The 6,338-nt window shown below is 34.5% G+C and overlaps 1 long non-coding RNA gene across 1 annotated transcript; it reads left to right on the forward strand.

Annotated features, from left to right (window-relative positions):
* Positions 1-2,496: 2,496 nt before the first annotated feature.
* Positions 2,497-4,792, forward strand: LOC130014318 (uncharacterized). Its single transcript, XR_008789271.1, has 4 exons — positions 2,497-2,636; positions 3,191-3,244; positions 3,787-3,862; positions 4,444-4,792. It is a non-coding gene; the product is annotated as an uncharacterized LOC130014318 (long non-coding RNA).
* Positions 4,793-6,338: the final 1,546 nt, after the last annotated feature.

Genomic DNA, 6,338 nt, shown 5'->3' on the forward strand with positions numbered 1-6,338 from the left:
CGCCTTCTTACTGCCATCAATAAATACAAAAATGTGACTACTGTCTGAGTCTTGGTAAATTTTAAACGGATTTCTTCGATTATGAACAAACTACTTAACTTTGGTTATTATAAATTACCTGTGTGTTTGTAATGAACTCCCGTCCGATAAAATCCATTGCACAACTAATTGTCACAACGATGAAAACAAGTTCTCTCTTGAAAAATTGAAATATCACAAATTTTTCCCAAAGAAAAATACCAATATAGAAGATGGTTACGTCGCTCTGCGGAAGATATCATTTCGTATTAGGGGTGACAGCATAGGAAATTCAAGTACAATTACGACAAGAATCCATGACCACTCGGACCAAAGACCACTCGGTTCAAGACCAGTCGGACCAACTGATAAACCACTCAGCCCAAACAAATAGACTACTCGGACCCAACAGAAAGACGACTCGGACCAATAATAAAGTGTTGTTTTAATGAATTGATAATTGCGTTTGTTTTAATATGATTACTCGAACCAATAATAAAGTGTTATTTTAATAAATTGATTATTGTGTTTATTTTAATATGACTACTCGAACCAATAATAAAGTGTTATTTGAATAAATTGATAATTGTGTGTGTTTTGATATGACTACTCGAACTAATAATAATGTGTTGTTTGAATAAATTGATAATTGTATCCCAAATCGCAAAATATCGAGAACCACACTTTTAGTCACGTTTAAAAAGGGGCATATAAACGTCCGGTCTTCGTATTATTATGTGCTGTTTATATTAACGCATCAAGGGCGGATAACTTGAAAACGTGTCTCACCCCCCTCCCCCCATATATAGTAACCCAGGGGTTAGTTGGGTAGAACGGAATGAAACCACTGGGGATACCGCGAATGTGGAATAATTGAAATTAGGCTATCAGACAAGAACAGTATACCCGTATATTCAGAAACTGTCAAAAGTCTGGACATACCGAGTCTCATTGCAGGAGTAAATAAGAAAAACTAGATTGATATTTTTTTTTGGCACCATTATAAATTAATTTTAAAACTAATCGTTGATTTATTTTCCGTACACAAAATTGAACTAAACAACTCTAAATATAAGAATTCCGTTTAAGAATTATTTGCTTCTTTGTATTGTGATTTAATAATAAATAAATAGCATATTGTCTAGCCTTATAATATAATTTAATTGGTCCGACTGGTCTTGTTTTGGTCCGACTGGTCTTAGTCCGAGTAGTCTTTGGTCCGAGTGGTCTGGATACCTACGACAATTGGCATTGAGTTTGAGCGTTCGCACACATAACTACCCGCATTCCTGTATTTAGTTACCGTCTTTTACATTCTAGTAAAATCTCTGCAAATTTTATAGCTTTACTTTTTGAAATATTTTGTTCTAATTATTTGATTAGCGACTCGGATGGGATAATTTACTTTTGAACACGCATGCCGCACAAACACAACTATACATTCGTTTTACGGGCTTTATCACACTTCGGTCAAAACTGTCGAATCGAGAATTAATGTTCCGCTTCTTACGGGGTCATACGGGCTTAGTAGCATTATATACCCACCCGGGCACCCAATAGGCACGCTGAGGGCTGCCGCAACATGCTTAAAGATGTTACTGAAGCGGTTATTATTCGATCGAAAGAATGCGTATAAAATTAAAAATACACTCAGAGAATTCGGAGGTAAGCTTCATGATCCTTGTTAAATTATTTAAACCATAAACAAGATAGAATATTTATAGTTTATACTTGACTTTATTTTTACGAGTATCCGTGCAATCAGTGATATTTTAATTGTGAAGAAAATTTGATAGACTGGCGATCAATGGTTTCCATATAAATCTCTTATGTAATTGCCTTCAATTGATATTTTTCGTCGCCCAAACCCATATACGATCAAAATGATCGCGCTGTCAAACTATCTTTCAATGTTAACCAACCCCCGCAACAGGTATATTGGAATCGACCAATACGTCACGAAGACATTGTTGACATCGACTCTGTCGAAATTACAAGTAAATTTTCAAATTTTTCAAGAGAGAACTTGTTCTCATCGTTGTGATAATTAGTTGTGCAATTGATTTTATCGAACGGGAGTTCATTACAAACACAGGTAAGTTTATAATAACCAAAGTTAAGTAGTTTGTTCATAATCGAAGAAATCCGTTTAAAATTTACGATGGTTCACACAGTAGGTCGAAAGTCGACAAGACGGAATACAAGCCAAAATGCAAGTCGAAAACTAGAAATTAGAAAATAACGAGGGGCGCTTTTATCGCTGTGTAAGGCCTATTATTTCTTAATTTCCTATTTTCAAGTCGATTTTGGCTTGTATAGCGTGCTGTCGCCTCACATTTTGTCGTAACTTCTACTTTTCGACTCTCGTGTTTTGAAGGGGCGAAAAGTAGAATTTAGGAATGGTAGTTACAGGCTTCCATACAGTTTCTTTTGAGTGAAATCTTGATTTCGGTCAAAGGGAAGTAATTCTCATTTACAGGAAAAGGTAAAGTAAAAGTAGTAAAATGTAATCATTTTCAATGGAGGGATAGTGTCTTCTGTTTTTTCTACGGTCTAACTAGCTATATCTATAAGAAATGGAGAACAGGGAGCTGGCTGAATTAGCAAAATACAAAAAGGTAGACGTCGCGATCAATATAAAAAGCCTTACTTTTAGAACAAGCTAAATTAAATAATCTGCAACGAGTGGCCATGGAACTGTGTCTTAGTCTTATGTCTACTGATACTGAACAGATTGGTACGATTTATTCTCTCGAACACAAATGACAACTTATTCTGTGGCCCAGTATTTTAGTTAAGTATTTTGAAAGAAATTTTAATATGTCAATTATGTTCCCAAGCTCGATTCTAGCACAAACCTTTTGTCATGTAAATGTCACATGTGGGTCTACTAGTAGCAGGCCCGTAGCTCCCCCGAAAAAAAAATGCCGACCATAGCTCTAAAATACCTACTGTAGACTGTGCCAGGTGTGCCCCCCCCCCCCCCTAAAAACCTCACTGCCCCTCCGAAGCTAGCAAGCTGGCTACGGGCCTGACTACTAGTAGGCTTCTAGTGGAGACAGCATTATAAATGTCTAATTATCTTCTTACATTGATTTCTTGAAACTCAGTGGATATAATCATTTAATGTAGGGCCATATATTTTTTTAAATTTTCACATAATATATTTCAGATTAAAGAACTGACAATTTTAGAGTCAGAACTGAAAAGTTTGAAGACAGGCGCTGTTAGTACCTTATATAATATACATAGTATTAAGTATATAATATACAGCTAAATATTTTAACGGTTACACAGTGCATGCAAAGAGTAGGCGAAAAATGCTACTCACTGCCATGGCAGACTTTTATCCTTCATTTGTAAATTGGAAGAGAAAAAAAAAACCCACCAAAATGCTATTCTCAAATTGTCCAAAGTATTGTATTATTATTATTGACCCAGTACAAAATTATACATGTCACAGTCTTCATGAAGGGCTTTATGTACAGGGCTTTTCACATAATTAAATGTTAATAGAATATCTAAATGATAAGATTGTTTACAATGTATGATAAACACAAAACACATAATATACAACAGAGTTGGAAGTAAATAAATAACAATTGAAAGCATTTGAAAAGAAGTTTATTCCTTGTGTACTCACAGACTTCTTCTGGTATGATACAAGTTTTTATAAAAAGTGTTCAGAAAATAATCTGGGAATTTTACTAGGTGAACAAAATTTGAAGCTCTTTGGTTTAAAATTTTAGTAAATTATTTTTTTTTCAGAAAGTCTATCAAAAGCAAACTAACAGTGATATTTTATTTTTATCAAATAAAGACAAGGAACTGGCTAAAGTAACAGGTAATGGAAAATGTACATTATAGTACCTTAGCACTACATACATGTAATCATTTACTGTGTATGTTGTTTTACTTCAGTCACACTTAAAGTACATTATAGTTGTTAGTCGTTTAAAACCTTAGCACTATGAATACTGGATACTGTTATTGAGGTCACACGTATGCCCTTCAAAGACCCTAGACATGTTTTTATTTATACTTTTATTCATATCTAACCCCAAACAAACAGGTAGTATCCTTTAAACTCGGGGGGGGGGGGGGTGGTTTGGATGGACGAATGGTTAGCATGTGTGTGATGTATCATAAGGCCTGGTGTGGGTTCGAATCCCCGGTTGTACGTGACAAGGTGTTAGGGTTAGGGTTGCCTGTCCAACCTCATCGGTTTTCTCTGGGTCCTCCAGTTTCCTCCCACTGCTAAAGACCCCTACACGCAAGCGAATTATTGAAATTTAAACCATATGTTAGTTCCGAAATGACCTAGTTTGTGTCGAGTGGACGTTTAACCCCATTTATCTCTCTCTCTTTAAACTCTTAACTCTATGCTACACAATATAACATAATTTATTTCACATTGTCTTTCAGAAAAATTAGGCAAGTTAAAGAAAGCATCTTGAGATTGACCAGAATAAAGTGATTATAAGTATATATTATTATAAAAAGACTATTAGAGAAGGTTTGGAATTACAAGCTTAATTGTATATAAGAGTTTTAGTTTGTGTTGGGAAAACATTAATAATATCCATTTAAAAAAACAAGAACAATATGTTCCTGGTAGAATGCCAGGCATCAGAGGAACTGTGAATTTCTTCCAGTCAATAAGTATCATTGGTTTTGTATGTCCATGAATAGAACTTGGTTATTCACTTTGATATTTAGATGTTCTATTGTATCTGATATGGGTTGAATATAATATATTACTTTCATGAAACCACCAATGTGTTTGTTGTCATCACCCATGTTCAATTTCATGTGCAGGCTGATTTATTGGGGAGTATTTGAACCTGATCTAAAAACTTGAATATCATTTTTGTTAAAACAATAAGTATGTGTTTGTAAAATGGTCACTAGCAGCATTTGTTGAAAACTTAAGTTCTATTTAGCATATAAATCCATTTAGAAAGGGTGTATTGGTCTGGGGTTCTAATTACACGACCATCCCTGGCAGAAATTGGGATTAACATTCCACTTTTCTGCATGAAAAGGGGCTTATGAATTCCAGCTGTACAGGGTTCTCTACGCAGAATTCCTGTTTTTCCCGTCACCAGGCACCCCATCCTTCACCACTGACGAGGGGAAATTTCTTGGCCAACACCGGATCTCCTGGTGAATGGGCTAGTGTCTTACTAACTGAGCCACTGTGACTATGGCGTATCTAGATGTATATATATAGCGCCATCATGTATCTATATATATAGATATATATCTATATAGATGTAAAATATAGTAGCATCTTGTATCTAGATGTAAAATAGTACAGTCGTGCATCAAGGTGTAAATAATATAGTACTATCGTATTCAAATGTAAATATAATACCATCTTGTGTCTAATTATAAAATAGTACACTGTTAAAAATGGGTGTAATTAAAAACTATAAGCAGTGGTAATTAATTGTAAACTTTACACCACAGCTAGCGTTTTTTAAATGTAATACCTTCTCAACGGTTATCAACTTAAAGAACTACACCTAACAAGTGTGGCCGATATTCATGAATACTGAACACCTGAATAGGTGCCATTGTGGGGTGTTTTGGATAAGCTAGACCACTACCAGTGTTATACTGCATTTACACCAAAGGGTGTAACTATTATTGGGGAATAAATCCTAGAACAGCATTAATTTTACAGCGTTTATTGGGTTGCAAAAGTGTAATCTAGATGTAAATATAGTACCATCGCATATCTAGATGTAAATATAGTACCATTGCATATCTAGATGTAAAATATAGTACCATCGCATATCTAGATGTAAATATAGTACCATCGCATATCTAGATGTAAATATAGTACCATTGCATATCTAGATGTAAATATAGTACCATTGCATATCTAGATGTAAATATAGTACCATTGCATATCTAGATGTAAAATATAGTACCATCGCATATCTAGATGTAAATATAGTACCATTGCATATCTAGATGTAAATATAGTACCATTGCATATCTAGATGTAAATATAGTACCATTGCATATCTAGATGTAAATATAGTACCATTGCATATCTAGATGTAAATATAGTACCATTGCATATCTAGATGTAAATATAGTACCATTGCATATCTAGATGTAAATATAGTACCATTGCATATCTAGATGTAAATATAGTACCAGGGCTGGTAGTTAATTTAGTAACGAATTCTTATCGGCTCTGATCAGGCAGGTTTCGACCCAATTGGCAATCTGATTAAATTTCGTTTCGTTTTTTTATAGCTCAAAATTTCATTTTACTTTTCTACTACACTAGGATCTAGAAGAGT

Source organism: Patella vulgata, chromosome 9 (genome assembly GCF_932274485.2).
Source record: "Patella vulgata chromosome 9, xgPatVulg1.2, whole genome shotgun sequence".
In the NCBI taxonomy this organism is placed as follows: domain Eukaryota; kingdom Metazoa; phylum Mollusca; class Gastropoda; family Patellidae; genus Patella; species Patella vulgata.